This window comes from Lissotriton vulgaris, chromosome 1_1 (assembly GCF_964263255.1).
Source record: "Lissotriton vulgaris chromosome 1_1, aLisVul1.2, whole genome shotgun sequence".
NCBI lineage: Eukaryota > Metazoa > Chordata > Amphibia > Caudata > Salamandridae > Lissotriton > Lissotriton vulgaris.
The window spans coordinates 739,032,242-739,048,875 of record NC_141685.1 but is presented as its reverse complement, the minus strand read 5'-3'; positions in this window follow the sequence as shown (position 1 = coordinate 739,048,875).

Genomic DNA, 16,634 nt, shown 5'->3' with positions numbered 1-16,634 from the left:
GGTACCTGTGGCATCTTGAGCATCTTGGTTATGCAGCCTGTTGCCAGGTTGCCACATGCATTAGAATGCTCTGTACAGATTCTGTGGTTGTGATGTTTTGAGTATCTAGGCAGTTGAGCTTGGACCTTGCTACTGGTGACTCTTTATCCTGTGGATGGGATCCGATTCTACAATAAATACTTATTTCACCTATAATCCACGTTTGAACTTCTTTAGATTGGCGACGGGACGGGATTTGTGAAGAAAAGAAGAAAGGATCTCAACAAGGATAAAAAGATATCTTCTTTTACCTCATTTTGAAGTTTATCAAAGGTACTGTTAATTTTAATTTTCAACTTTCTATTGAAACTTTCAACTTTTCATGGATTGAGGAACTTTTATTTCCTTTAAACCAACTTCCTGGAGAGACCTTTTTATAGAAAGCACTTTTGTGCTGATTGTCTGTTTTGTGAAAAGCACTTCTTATGACAATCTTTAACAATACTATATTGTCATTTTGCAGTGTGCACAGCGCTATTTATTGATTTTTACCTAGAGACTGCTTCCTTACTCGCACTCTCCATTGTGCACAGCGCTGTTTGATGGTTTTCTCTAGCACACGCAGCGCTCATTTGTTTTATTTTTAGCCTTTCTGGTGCTTTCAATCTGCCGATTGCCGGCACAGCGCTCGTTTGCTTTGTGCCCTTTCTAACGCTCCTGATCTGCTTTCAATCTGCCAATTACCAACCACATCGGGCTGTGGTTGGTAATTGGCAATGGGTCGCTCCGATTGTAGCCGCCAAGAAATCGGATGGCTCTCTTCGTCTATGCATAGACCTTAGAGAATTGAATAAGAGCGTGGTGGTAGATCACTACCCTTTACCTAAAACTACAGACATGTTAATGTTGGTAAAAGGGGCGAAGGTTTTTAGCACTGTGGATTTAAGATCCGCTTATCATCAAATAAGACTTGATGAAGACTCAAAAGATCTGACCGCTTTTGTAACACCATTTGGCACTTTTCGCTTTGTGAGGCTTCCATTTGGGCTGGTGTCAGCTGCCTCAGTTTTTCAAAGAGCTTTGGAAGGTGTCTTAAAAGGTTTGGAAGGTGTGAGAGTGTACCAAGATGATATTCTGATTTTTGGGAGCTGTGATGAGGAGCATGATCTAAGATTGGTTGGTGTGTTGCAACGTTTGTGTGAATCTGGTCTAGCAGTAAAATTGGAAAAATGTAAATTTAGGAAAAACTCCATAGATTATCTTGGGCACACAATCTCGGGAGATGGTATTTCACCGAAAGCTGGTCTGATTAACACCATGATGAAGATGTCCTCTCCTAAGAACAAAGAGGAATTGATTAGCTTTCTAGGTATGGCGGAGTACTATAACAAGTTTATTTGTGGTTTTGCTTCTTTGTGTGTTTGCATGAGATCGTTGTTAAAAAAAGGAACTGAGTTTGTATGGAGTGATGAATGTGAAAAAGAATTCATTGTCCTGAAGGGAAAATTGAACAATGCCCCCAAATTGAATAGTTTTGACCCAGAGAAGAAATCTATTCTAATAACAGATGCAAGTTTAAAAGGATTAGGGGCAGTTTTAACACAGAAGAGTGAAGGGAGCGAGGTAGTCATTTTGTTTTTGTCAAGAAGTTTGAGGGGTCCAGAGCTAAGCTATTCTGTGGTAGAACGTGAAGCGTTAGCAGTATATTGGGCCGTAAAGAAATTGAAAAACTTCTTGTGGGGAAGTACTTTTGAAGTGAGAACTGATCACAAACCGTTATGTGAAATCTTAAAAAGGAAAGGGATTGATGCTGTTTCCAGTAGGATTACAAAATGGGTTGTAGGATTACAAGATTATAATTTTGAGGTTAAGTATCTACCAGGTGTTGAAAATAAGGTAGCTGATGCCTTATCTCGTCTTGTTTCTCAGGAAGATTTAGATCTGGAGGAGGATTTGAAAGGTGAGGATGAAATGGTTTGTTCAGTTGGTGAGGGTGTCATTGATAAGTGTAAATGGTTGGAGGCCTCACAGGAAGATTTGGCTCTTATGGAGATTTTGAAATTGATCAAGGTTGGATGGAAGGTCAAGCCAAAAGATGGAGACATATTGGAGAAATGTTGGCATGTTAAAGACCAGTTATCTGAACATGACGGTTTACTTGTCAGAGGTACTAGGTTGGTTCCTCCGATATCTATTAGGAGTGAGCTCATTTCACTAGCCCATAGTGGGCATTTCAAAGACAAAGGAGAATTTGAGGATGTTGTACTGGTGGCCCAACATGGATTTGGAAATTGAGAGGAAAGTTAAGGACTGCATGGAGTGTGCTTTGAGTGAGAAGGTGGCGAAGCCCAAAATTCAGCCCATGATTATCAAAACACTTCCAAATAGCCCTTGGGAAGAAGTTGGCCTGGATATCCTTGGGCCTATATACTCAGCGGGGTCTGAATGGTATGTCCTAGTTTTAATAGACTTCTTTTCGAGATGGCCAGAGATTGCTATCACTCGTGGCATAGAGTCCAAGCATGTAATACTCTTTTTGGAAAAACTTTTTGCTAGGGAGGGCATTCCCAGCATCATTTTGACGGACAATGGAAGTCAACTTGTCTCTAGGGAGATGGAATTATTCTTGTCTAAACGTGGTGTTAAACATAAAAAATCTTCTCTGTATCACCCAGAGACGAATGGCACCGTGGAGAGATTTAACCGTGTGCTCAAGGAGACAATTAGAATGTCTAAATCTGTAGGTTCAGATTGGAGATCAGATGTTTTTTAAAAGGTTAAACTTTACAGGTTATCACCACATGCCACTACGGGCAAAACACCCTTTGAGCTCTTCAGAGGTAGGTGTCCCAATACTTTGGTTTCCCCGCCTTGGGTAAATGATTTGCATCTGAAGGTTTCTAATGGAAGTGAGGAATGGAAGGTAGGTCAGGAGAAAAAGTTACAAGCTAGAAAAAGGATTCATGATTTGAAACATTCTGTAAAACACACGGTGGTGCATGTGGGTGATTGGGTTCTCATAAGAAATCCATGTAAGAAGAACAAGATGTTATCTGCTTCATTTTTGAAGCCCATTCAGGTCATCAAGGTTTTAGGCAATGCTATCAAAACAACTGATCATCGCATTTGGAACTTGAACAGGGTTGTGGTGATCAAGAAAGACTTTGTTGACAATTCCAAATCTCCTGTGTCAAGTTCTTCACCTACAGGTATCTCATATCATCACCCTGTGATTGGTTCTTCAACAACTACCTCATCTCATCGGGCTGTGGTTGGTCCTGTCATCGCAAGGAAATCTTCAAGGATTACACGTATACCTACTCGTTTTAATGACTTTGTAAGATAATGTTTTCTGTTTATTGTTATTTGTTATAAGGAGGGAGATGTGTGGCATCTTGAGCATCTGGTTATGCAGCCTGTTGCCAGGTTGCCACATGCATTAGAATGCTCTGTACAGATTCTGTGGTTGTGATGTTTAGAGTATCTAGGCTGTTGAGCTTGGACCTTGCTACTGGTGACTCTTTATCCTGTGGATGGGATCCTATTCTACAATAAATACTTATTTCACCTATAATCCACGTTTGAACTTCTTTACAGTACCACTAACTTATGTAAGTTGGAAGATCGCAAGGATCTGAGGGGACGGTAGGGAATAAGATTTTGAATAAGAAAGGCTGGTCCCTGGTTATGCAAGGCTTTATAAACAATACAAAGGGTTTTAAATTTTATTCTATTCCTGATAGAAAGCCAATGGAGTTCTCTGATGGTTCCTGACACTGAGTGAAATTTGGGGACGCCTCCCAAAAGCCTAGCAGCTGCATTTTGGATAGCTTGCATTTTATTGAGAACTCTTTCTTGTGTATCCAGGAATAGGGCATTGCAATAGTCCAAGGTGGACAGTACCAGGGACGTAATCAGGGTTTTGCCTGCTTGCCTGCTGTATAACCACTTGGCAATCCTGGGAGTTGCTTTTAATTCTCCCTTGGTAGTGAATATGTCTATGAGTGGTCTATGGTCAGATCTCTCCTCGAAATTAGTTCCCCATACATAAGACTTAAAATGGTAAACACCCCACCAACATGCTAGGGTTTCCTTTTCAATAACCGCATAAGTAGGTTCCGTTCCCTTCAATGTGTGGGACGCAAATGCTACCACTTGTTCCTGACCAAGATGTTTCTGCATAAGAACAGCCCCCAAACTGTATGCACTAGCATCCACTACAACTATACTTTGATCAAGAGGATTAAAAGGTTTTAAAACAACTGCCTTCACAATCGGCTCCTTTATAACCTAAAATGCTGCTTGCCATTCATCCGTCCACTCAAATTTACTCCATTTCTTCATTAAAACTCTCAACACATGCACTTTGTCAGCAAAGTGTTGGACAAACTTCGAATAAAATTCCGCCAACCCAAGAAATGATCGCAACTGTTCCTTGTCTTGGGGTGATGGTGCATCAGCAATGGCGTTCAACAGTTTCGTTTTTGGTTTAACACCCATCTTTGAGAACGTGTGCCCCAGATAGTCTATCTGTTCCACACCAAATTCACCTTTGTCAACTCCTGCAATTAAGCCAGCAAGTTGCAACTTGTTCAATGCTTTGTCTAAAAGAATATCACGCTCTTCTTTATTTTAACCCCACACCAAAACATTGTCTTGAAACACTAAGACCTTGGGCATATTCGCCAAATTTTGCACATCACTCTTTGAAATACAGCAGAGGCAGATGTCAGACCAAATGGCATCTGCACAAATCGAAACGCTCCCTCCGGTGTTATAAATGACGTGAAATGTCTTGATGCTGGGTGTAATCGTACTTTGTGATCCGCCCTCGAGAGATCGATTAAGGAAAAATATGCTACATTAGTAACAGATAATACCATCTCATTAATTTGTGGCAGGGGGTAACGATCAACTAAAATGTTGTGATTAAGGTCTCTTAGGTCTATACACATGCGCAAATTTCCATCAGATTTGTGCGCCAAAACAATGGGACAAAGCCATTCTGAAGACTCAATTGGCTCAATAACTTGTACATCGCATAACCTCTGCAGTTCTTTCCTTAATTGCTCTCGGAGTGCAAAAGGAACATTCCTTGCCTTGTGAACACATGGAACATTGTTACTTTTAAGAACGATTCGGTGTTCAAATGTTGTTAGACAACCTAGCTCCTTTGCAAATAACTTGGGATATTTTGCACTCCATTTGTTTTTTTCAGTATCTTCCGTTATGATAACCTGTTGAGGAGGGTTGGGGTCTAGCTTAATACCTAACATTTTTTGTTCACACCACCCTGATAACGCTCTACCCTTATCTACCACATACACTTTGCCGGTTATTACCTTATCTTTGTGTGAAAGTTTGCATTTAAAAAATCCTAATAAAGGAATTTTAACTCCGCAATAGCCTACAGGTTCATTGTCAGGAGAATCCAACGTACATTTTCCAATTTTCTCCCATGCATCCTTATCTATGATAGTATAAGGAGAGCAAGAGTCCACCCACACTAAAATATGGTACCATTAATACCTAGGATGCATTTTGAAGGGTTGTAACCTTCACAAATCTCATTAATGGTGTCCTCGTATACCACACACACTTCAACTGTATCTCTTTCATCAGATGAGCCTTCTTCGCTGTACTCTCCTATTACATGTACTGTGCATTTCCAAGAATTAAATGAACCTGCTTTGCACATCCGTGCAAAGGGCCCAATTTTCTTGCATTTGTTACATTTTTCTGTGATTGCTATACATTTATCGGAATCAGTCGTATGTCTTATACTGCCACATTTAAAACATACACGATTGTGTTTGGGTTGAAAACTCCTAACATTTTTATCACTTTTCTTAATGCTATTTTATTTGACAGCCCAAATTTTAGTGGACTCCACTTTATCCTTAACTTGATCTGAATTAAGTTCTTTAACATATCTTGAAGTATTTCTATGCATCTAGCTACTTCTATTGTCTTTTGTAATGAAGGATCTTTCAAATCTAGCAGTCTCCCTTGTATTTTGACATTACTAGTTCTGTTAATATATTGGTCCCTTATTATTTCTTCCTTCCTGTAACTCCTTAAATCTACACGTAGATGCAAATGTCCTAAGAACACAAATGTACTGTTCTACTGACTCACCTGGTTGTTGCGCCCTATAGAAGATTTTTTTTTTGATAATCAAGTTTATTGATTTTTAGGGAACAAATCACAAAATACATTGGTAGCAAAAACCAGCACATTATATGGGTAAGATATATGTGCATTGGAGACGATAGAAACTCATAATTATTACAGAACGCGCACACACCACTTAGGGCCCTAAATTGAACCATTTACCCCAAATCTTGCCCAAAAGCTCTGGACAGCCCCGGGCCTGATACAGGGGCTCCTCTTGCACTCCACACCAATCCACCCCCTGTCTCCATTTCCGTATAGTAGGGGCTTGGCCTGAGACCAAAGTGCCTCTATATCCCACTTCGCCACCCCCACCGCTGTTCCAAGAAAGCGCTTATCGGCCCGTGACATATCAAGGCCATCAAACATACCCAGGATCAGACGCAGTGGAACATGGGAAACCGTCCACCCCAGGGTCTGTGTAAGTTCCAGTTCTACTCCCGCCGAGAATGGTGCAAGAACAGGACATTGCCAAACCATGTGAAAGAAGTCCGCGGGGGTATGGGCGCATCGCGTGCAGGTTGGCGAGGGCCGCAGATGGGCGCTGTATAGGCGCGCAGGAGTAAGGTATGCTATGTGTAGGTAGTAGAGTTGGATTCGACACAGCTTGGAAGAGGTCGTCCAGGTCTTGGGGGCCATTAGAGCGTCCCTCTAATCCGTCTCTTCTAGGGGGCCTAGCCAACCCTCCCAACGGCCGTGCAACAACTCTAGAGTAGCGGGCCATTGTTCACAAGGGAGCGATAGATCCGCAACACCACCCCTTTACCCAGGTTCCCCATCATCACTTGGGCATCAAGTGGACTGAATTCAGGGAAGGAGGTGGGAGATGGAATGTGCACCCGAAGGGCATGCTTTAGCTGGAGATATTTGTAAAATTGGGAAGAATGGAGGTAAAAGCGCTGCTGTAGGTCCGCAAAGGTTCTGATGTGGTCCCCAAACCAGACGTCCCACCGACGGAAGTCCCGGAGAATGAAGCCTCCTGCAGCCAGTCACCACACCACAAGGGCGTCTGCCTGGTGAGTTTCCCATCCAAATGCCTGTGGCGCAGGGCCGTGCGCCAAGCCAAAAGAACCACTCGAGTGATAGGGAGGAGGACCCCCGGTATGGGAGACCCATACAAGTAGGCTTCAGGCTGTGGGAAATCCAGTGATCGGAGCTCCACCCAATACGCCGGGTCGGACCAGCCGCCCGTGTACCAGTCATGAATCATGAGGAGTCTTGTGGCAAGGTAATAAAGGTGAAGGTTAGTTACCCCCATGCCCCCGTCGTAGGGAGGAATGCAGCAATGTACCAGGGAAATTTGCGGTCTGCCCCCCCCCCCCCCCCCCCCCCCCCCCCCATAAAAAATCGGGTGAGAATACTGTCAAACTCACAAAACCAGCTCCCTGGAAGATGGAAGGTAATATTCTGTAGAATATATAAAAAACGAGAGAGGACCATCATTTTAAAAAGGCAACCTCTGCCCAGGGGGATAAGGGGAAGGAATTGCCATCTCTTGAGGTCCACCTTGACCCTGGCGACCAGGGGTGTAATATTCAGTAGCGCATACTCCACATTAAGGTTACTAAAAACTAACATTCTGTTGTTAAGCTATCCACATTATTATTACAAAAAAATAACATTCTGTTGTCAAGTATTAAAAATGGACTCTGAGATCCCCATGAGCATATGAATATATATATCTAATCAGTGAATATCGAGTTTATTTCACTCTGCGCTCCCATGTGTGCTGATATTTGTAGATCACAAACAAATAGGGAAGCATAGTCAAATCGATTCCCACTCTTGATCAAATCGAATGTATTTCGAGTAGCCAAGAAACACTCGGTTGTTTCCTGCTGTCTTGTATTTACATCTCCGAAGTCAATGATTGGCTCATGGATTCAAGCCTCCCTTTGGGGGCAAAACGTAATAATCCACATTGAAAAGAGCGCAACCAAGCCTCGTTTTCGTTCAACCCCGCCCACGGGGAAGAAACACCCTGGCCTCGCTCGGGTGCAGCCACGCCCACCCGGAAGAGCGCCAACAACGTTACACAGCCTTTTTAAACGTTCCCACCGGCCCCGCTCTCCATCGTCGGGGTCCGGTTGAGGAAGTACGAGGTGTACAAGTGGGCTGCGAGTGCTGAGGGCGTGAGTAATACTGCAATGACGATCGGACAGAAACCACGCAATTAAGCTAAGTTGAACGCGATTCCGAATATCTCTAGCCTATTTTCTTTATCCTTAGGATGTGCCAGGGACACTCCAACCCCCCTCCTGAGACCCATGGTGCAGATAGCGCCAAACTTTAAAGTGAGATGTGTACTTTTATATCAAACTTACGTGTGTGGGTCACTGACTCTTTGTCCATTGATCCTCTGAAACACTTATACGATGTGATTTTAACCCCTATTAAGCCACTCATGGCTTTTTTAAATCACTTTTGTCACGACACTTCCCAGAACTAGATGTATCATCCCTAGAGGGTTTGTGGATGGTGATTAATTCTAGTAGTTAGTTTGGGAACACATTTGCTGCCACTTACTTGGAGCACCATGAACAGAAAAACGTTATGGCACAGCCCTACAAATAATTGTTTGTTTGTCTTATGTGTCTGTCTGTATTCTTGTTCCACAGGTGCCGATACACTCCACAACTAGGAGTGATTTTTCGGAATGAGCATTTCGCTCTTCCAAATTTTTTTGCACTTTAAACACTTTTTTCATTAATTTTTCACTTTCACGCCCCCAGGTTAGGGTGGACGATTAGAGAGTCCATACCGCCGGGGTTTATCATTGTCCTGACGAATGCCTAGGTAAAATAAAACCATCACTAAGGCTGAAACATGTTGACTAAGTTAAATCTGAATTAAACCATCCATTACCTTTGGCTTTATAATTCAGACACATAGAATCCTTTTTATTTGTGTCCTAGGGATCATTAATAAACTTTTTTTAGATACCCTTTAGACACTTTTAAATTTAATTTAAACCTCACAACACACCCTTCACACAATACCAGCTCCGCAGTCTCCTGGCGTCGCAGCACACCGAAGAGGCATTAGGTCTCTTCGGTGGGGCCCGATGATGAAGCATGACACTGACCAGGTCAGTGTATGAGGGCTTTCTTCTCAAACCCAAATAGGGTGCAAACTCCTTGAGTCTTTTGGCTCCATCTAAGTGGCTTATAAGAGACCTCAACCTCTCTTCTTTTGTTTATTGATATATTATTGGGGATTAAGAGAGTGTTCCTGTATTTCCCTACCTCTCCCATTGTTTTTCTGTGTCTGTGTAATATTCAGGGCCCACTCGAGCTCTGGAAGCAAAGCAACCCAAACCCCCAGATACTTAAAGGACTGCCTACGCAGGGGAATGGTCGTTTGCCAGTCGAAGCAGACATGGACGGGTGGAGTGGAACCAGAGTGGACTTCGCCGGATTGAGCCGGAGGCCCGATACCGTTCGAAAGCTGAGAGGGCGTCCAAGTACCGAGGGCCGGAAATCTCAGGGTCCGCTAGGAAGAGAAGGGCGTCATCTGTGTAAAGGGTGACCTTGTCATCCCGAAAGGGGTCCCAAGTCCATCCTTGGATGTGGGGATCTTGTCGTATAAGAGATCCCAGAGGCTTCATCGCCAACACGAATAAGAGCGGTGAGAGCGGACATCCCTGGCGGCTGCCCCTCTGAATGGAGAACGTCTCCGAGAGCACCCATTAATTAAGACCCTCGACTTAGGATTTGAATATAGATGACGGATAAGATGCCGAAACAGAAGGCCGAAACCTAACACCTCTAGCACATCCTCCAGATAGCTCCACCGTGTCAAATGCCTTTTCAAAGTCAATAAAAAGCAAGGCCAGGTACGGGGTGAGAGAATGGTGGTGTGCAAGTGCGAGGTGGAGACGGCGTGTGCAATACTGGGTACTCCGAGCAGGCATGAAACCGCATTGATCTGGATGGACAAAGTCGTGCAAAAGGGGGCGGAGCCGTTGAGCCACAGCAGTGGCAAAGATCTTCATCTCGGTGTTGATGAGGGAAATGGGTCGGTAGTCCGCACAGGCAGTGGAAGATGGCTGTGTCTTTGGGAGGACCACAATGGTAGCCACATCCGTCTCCAGGGGAAAGGACCCTGTGTCCACCACATGTTTAAACAGGTCCAATAAGTGTGGGACCAACATGTCACGATAGGTAACCTAGTATTCTTGGGGGTAGCCGTCCGGGCCTGGCGTCTTACCGGAGTGCAGGAGCAAAATGGCTCTGTGTATCTCTTCTGGGGTGATGGGGAGGTCCAAAGTTTCCGAAACCGTCTGAGGGAGGCGGGGCAACTGGGTCCCTGTTTCCGAAAGCAAAGCCGCCCGGGTGGTTTCGGGGGCCGGGCCGCATAGAGGATAGCGTAGTAGCCCGCAAAGGCTTGGGCGACAGTTAGCGAGGTGGCATGCTGAACACCGGACGTATCGAGGATCTCAGGGATAATTAAAGTACAAGACCAGGTTATGAAGCAATTTGCTTTTTTTATCACCCCAGCCGTAAACGCGTGCCACGGAGGAGCGCCAAAGCATTTTGGCGGAGTCCAGCGGGATCTGACAGATCTCTACACGGAGTAGTGCAAGCTGTCGGACAGAATCAGCGTTGTCAGTATAAGCCTGAGCCGCCTCTAACTGCGCAGCGCGGGCCTCCAGTTGTACCAGGCGAGGGGCCTGTGCCTTGCGCTTCGCGTGGACCTTGCCAGCCTCCCACAAAGTACCCCTAGAGAAGAATTTATGCCTTTCAACTACTATACTAATTTTCTTTTCCAAAATTTTCCTCCAGACCCCTTATTACCTCTAAATATACATCAAAACTTTCCCTTCGCGTTTCATCACTCTTGTCATCTTCTTCACACTCTTCCCTTCAACTTTGTTTATTGATGTACTGAACATGAAAAAATACAAAAGATCCAAAACACAAAAGAAAACATGTACTGTCTCTTAAATACCCCAAAAGATACATTCTATTCCAACAAATGTGAATAAAGCTGTACTGTACAATTTTAAATAAATAACCGCTTTACATTTTAAGTGCTCTGAGCCACAGTGTAAAGTGAACCTCAATTTGCATGCCACCTCAATGCATTATATTGCAGTGCCAAGAGCAGCAGAGAAAACATAATACATTACACCAGGTATGACAATTTTGCATTAAAGTGCGTATCTTTTTTCCAAAATCTATGCCAACTTTTAGGATATACTTTAACTGCTAAAGAAATTAAGCATTTTTACTCCTCCCACTTTTTGGGTTTCCCAGTCAGTGAGGGTAGCATGAAAACTCACTTTATCACGTTTTTTCCACAATATCAGTACTGTACTATATTTAAAGTATATACTACAAACTGGAAAAATAAAGGAAAAACTCAAAACATCTGCAAAGTTCAACATACAACTAAATTACACAAAGACCATTATGTGCTCTAATGGAAAACACATGAACATATTAGATTTTACTATAGGACAATATAGTTTCCAGTGCATCCTAGTGACGGGAATAAAACCTTTCAAGTTTTTAATGTATAAGATGGATGCAAATCAGAAAGCGTTTGACAATGCCTTTAAATATGAAAAAGACATTTATATTTCCCCAATAGTAAACAAAGGATCACAAAGGTAAATTTCAACAGCATACAGGTATTTGTGTTTACTTTGTAAGAAAACACAAATGTAATGAACTTTGAAAAATGATATTTTATTCTCCACAAAGAAAAGTGTAGCATCAATATAACAGTTAAATGTAGACTATATACAGACTAAACTATAATTAAAGTCAATTTGCAAACTTGATGCACTGTAATTAAAGTCCTCAGGACAGCAAAAATAAGCAGACCTCTAAAACAAAAGTCTTAATGCTCTTCACAAATCAGAAAAAAATTAATACAAGAAACATTCAAAGTTTAAACATCACTCAGCATGTTAGGAAAATAATATAGCTGAAAGTTTAATAAATGCAAGATATATTTACAATACACAAAGCTCAGGTGTTCGCCTGGAAAGGAACTTCCAAAATACTTCCAAAAATATCCAACACGGGCGCTGCTTGGCAGGCCCTACAGTGCAAACTCATGTGTGCAACTTCATTTGTTTCTTCAACACAAAACAATTCTTCAAACAATACTGCAAGTACATCACTAAACACCATGAGCTCAATCTGAAGGGAATTCTTTAGGAAGAACAGATTTTATCCCACATCTCTTGGTAATTTAATTTGCTTGCCTGCTCTTATTTCATATTGTTTTATATTTTATAATTTTATTCCAAAATCACAAATTAATGTGAGCTGGTCATCACATAATAACCAGAACAATCCGACACTTCACTGATGATTGCACAAATGGAACCAACGGTGCCCACTGATTCTACTTCCATACAAAGATCTCAAAAGTATTTTCAAAATCGGAACTCCCTCGAAAGCCAACCATTTTGGAAATTTCCCAGTAAGTTTTAAAAGCTCACAAGGCGTTTTATGAAGTAGATTTCTCAAAGTATTCAAGTGAAAATATTTGTTCCAGGATCAGTAAAAAGTATCTTCAAATTTTTTTCTTTTTCTTTTTTATAAAAATAGATGTTTTTTGTTTATACCACATCAAAGAGGTTATCTCTTTGGTAAGGTACTACTGCTTTATGAAAATGTCTCCAGTATTCTAACAACGCAATTCTATATTCACCTCCCAACTTACAATTATAAAACAAATATAGATATAACAATATAAATAAATGTAAACGTCAAAACAAACTGGTTCTTACAAATGATACAGCAATGCATAATAACAAAAACATTTGAACTCAGAAAAAATAAGATGTATACACAAACTGAAGAATTACAATACAAAGCCTCAATATTTACTCACAAAGTCAAGGCAATTATGAAAACACAAAAGGTGTGTAGCAGAAACATTTTAACCCCTTCGATGCTCATGACGAGCTCAGCTCGTCATGAGGCACAGTGGAGCTGTGCTGATGACGAGCTGAGCTCGTCATGAACAATGGGATACGATAAGGATCAGCACAGGAGGAAAATATCAATAGCAGCGAAGGTGTTAAAAGGTTCACCTTCTCAAAAGAAGGTAATCGACTTAAGTGGCAGGCGGATCCCCTGCCATTTGTCCATAGTTCAAAGAAAAAAAGCTTTTGAAGTAGTTTTAATTCAAATACTAGTAATAAAAAAATCTCACATACTCTTAGGATGCTAAATAACCTTTTGACCCCCTCTCCATCTCAACACTGAATTACAAAGGCATTCAAATATGTATAAAGTTTCTCTTAATTGGCCTTTGTTCAATAGTTTTTATACTTATACAAATAGACTGAGGAGAAACCATTAGGCTTTGTGCGTTTATCTTCTTCACACTCTTGATTTGTAGAATTCACTTTGGTATGTATAGGTAAAGTTTTTAATACCTTCCTGCCCTCAACACCTAGGGTGTGTTTCAGTAAAGCTACCTTGCGGGACGCTACAAAATCCTCCCCACCAACTGCTTCTAAATACGTCTCAAATTACTCTACTCAATCTTCCCAGGGCATATTAGGTTCCCCTGGATTCTGTAAAAATTTTGGTGGAGCAATGATAGACACTACATTCATTTCTAACTTAACTGATACAGTGAGCTAGGATAAGCTGCCAACACGTGCCGACAACACCTCACTTGGTATTCACATATTCACCCAGCACAGTTATACTAACATAACATCATATACCATAGACTAGGTTGGCCTTAATATATAAATGTAAACAGTCTCAAAATAATGTTCAGAAGAACACTGTAAAAATAGACCATTTGAGAATGCCAGCAGTATACAGAATAGTTCCCTTTGAAAATGCCAACAGTATACAGAATAGTTCCCCACACTCTTCCAATGCGTTACCAAGTGACACTGTAGTTGACGCGTTTCAGCTTCACCATTTACACAACCTCCTCAGTCTTACAGGTCTATCGCGACTCGCAGACTGTTCAATGTATAAATAGACGCTCAACCAGCATGTTCGATACAGCACATTATATAGCTACTTACTACGATACTGGTTGCACTGTAGTTCCCAATCCACTTCGCCGGTCAGTTGTCTTCAGTATTACTCTCCCACAGGTGCAATCAGGGCACAATTATACTTTGCACCACTGGTGCAACCAAAGCACTCTCTCTCCAGCCCCACCGGCACTTCCTGCTGCCGGTACAATTTAAGCAGTCTCTTTTCCAGTGCCACGCGCAACACTATCTCTGCGTCGCACAAGACTTGGTTTCCTTCACATCCAGGGGTTGCTGATTCTTACGATCACACCTGCACAGGATTCCACCTCCACTGCGCTTCTATCCTTCTATCCTTTTTGATTCCATCATCATCGCCACTTTTAGGAAGCGCATACAAGAAAATAGGATAGAAAGTCATGTCTTCTTCAGCATCAACTGTCTCACCAAGTGAAGTCCAATTGTCCAAAACACCAGAGACTGGCAACCATCCCTAGGTTACAGAACACAATAACAGGGTTAATAGGATATAACAGTTTTGAAGTCATTGATGCATCATGCTAACTTTTTACTTTATTTCTAAATTTCTTTGAAAAATCTTAGCTACATTGCCATGAAAATAAAATATATATAGTTGAAATCAGGGTTTTGTTTGAGGTATTCTCTGAAGGAAAAAAAATGAAACCGAGAATTAATCTGTGATTTAAGACTCAACATCTCCACATCCTGGAAGATTTAATGCTCAAACAAACTGTGCAGGAACTTTGCTGCATCATTTTAGGATAGGCACATTATGCTCTAAAACAAATTAAAAATGCACAGTTAAGGCATATGAAAAACACCTGTCCATCAAATAATCCAACCTGGTTAAAATCAACAATCTAGCAGCTACACCAGATACCCTTGGAAAACATACATGGATGTAGAAATGGTCTCCTGCTATAGAAGCCATGGTTTTGTTGAAACGTTAGCAAGTTAAGTGAAACACAATTTACACATGTGCACACACATGCCTTTCACATACTTGGGAATTGACATGCGTTCCGGTGTCTTCGTGTGACAATTGAACTCTTATGATATACATGACTGGTATCACCATATAAGGGTGAGTTATGCCTTCTGCCTAACCCTGCACATACATATGTACTCAGTTATAAATGGCAAAGAAAACGTATCTGTTAGACCCGGCCTCGTGGCGTGGTCCTCCCTGACCGTAGCGACCCAACCCTGACCCGTGCCCCACTCCAGGCCCCTGATTAGCACGGTCTACCAGACCCCCTCCACACATGATCCCACACAGAACACTGAGTTGCCCCCGTCCTTCCCTCCATCTTCCCGACACTGGACGCCCTTCCAAACTCCATCGGCCACGCGGCCATCGGTGAACATGCCCTGCACCTAAGATGGCCGCCCTCGGTCCCAGCGCGACCCAGGCCTAGTCGCGCCATGCCCGGCTGGGGGTTGGAGAGCTCCCTGTGAGCAGGAGAGGGAGGAGTAGTTTCTATCACACCTCTGGCCTCCTCTCGAGAGATGGGTTTCGATCGCCCCTCGGCCTCCCTGAGGGCTGGCTCCACGCCTGCTGTGTGTCTGGGATCCCTCCAGACCCCGACTTGACAGGATCAAAGGGCCGCATGGCAGGAAACCCCAACAAGCGACCCCCAGGTGCTAAGACCCCTGCCTGCGAGGACTCCGGACATCAAAGAGGAGTCGACCTATAACAAGGTGTGCTCTGGGACTATCAGGCAGATTGAATCCTGGAACTAAGACAGCCCTGCTGACGTGGTCGCGGCTGAACGAACATCATCGAAGAAACAACTGGAACCTTGGAACCTTGGTGAGCCCTGCAGACATCGTCGCGGCTCCACCTGGCAGAGATGGACTTCTGCCCTGAATCATCTGAGCCCTGCTGACGTGGTCGCGGCTCCCCTTGCAACCTTGAGAACTCTGAGCCCTGCTGATCGAATCGCGGCTCCTTGACGATCGTAAGACCTCCAACATCCTTGCCCGAGCCCTGCAGACTTGGTCGCGGCTCAGAGACTATTCTGGTCCGGCTGGACCCCAAAGATCATATTGTATCCCCCGGCTCGAGGATTGAGAGCTGTGCGCCGGATACGCACCTTCATTGACCCCGATCCTAAGACTGTCCCGCTACCCCCACCCCTGCTCTACTTGTACATACGAATCTTGCGGATCATAAAGGTCCTGATATTGCTAGATAAAGAATATGTCTTCCGAATCTACGGTGTGGTGTCTCTTTGTTGAATGGTGCTAGTTCAGCGCGTACGATCCTAGATATGAGACCCTGCCCAGAAGGGTCTCTCGCCAGTGCTCGGCTGCATTTCCTAGGAGAGGTGGGTCGCAGGGTGGTCAGGTACAAATTCTGTCCTTCCCGGAGACCGCCCCTTCTAACATTGGTGGCAAGCGGCAGGATCCGAGTCCACAATCTAGAGATCGTACACTAAACGGCTGACGCACTACCAACCAAAGACGGCAGAAGAAACCACCATGAGCCCCA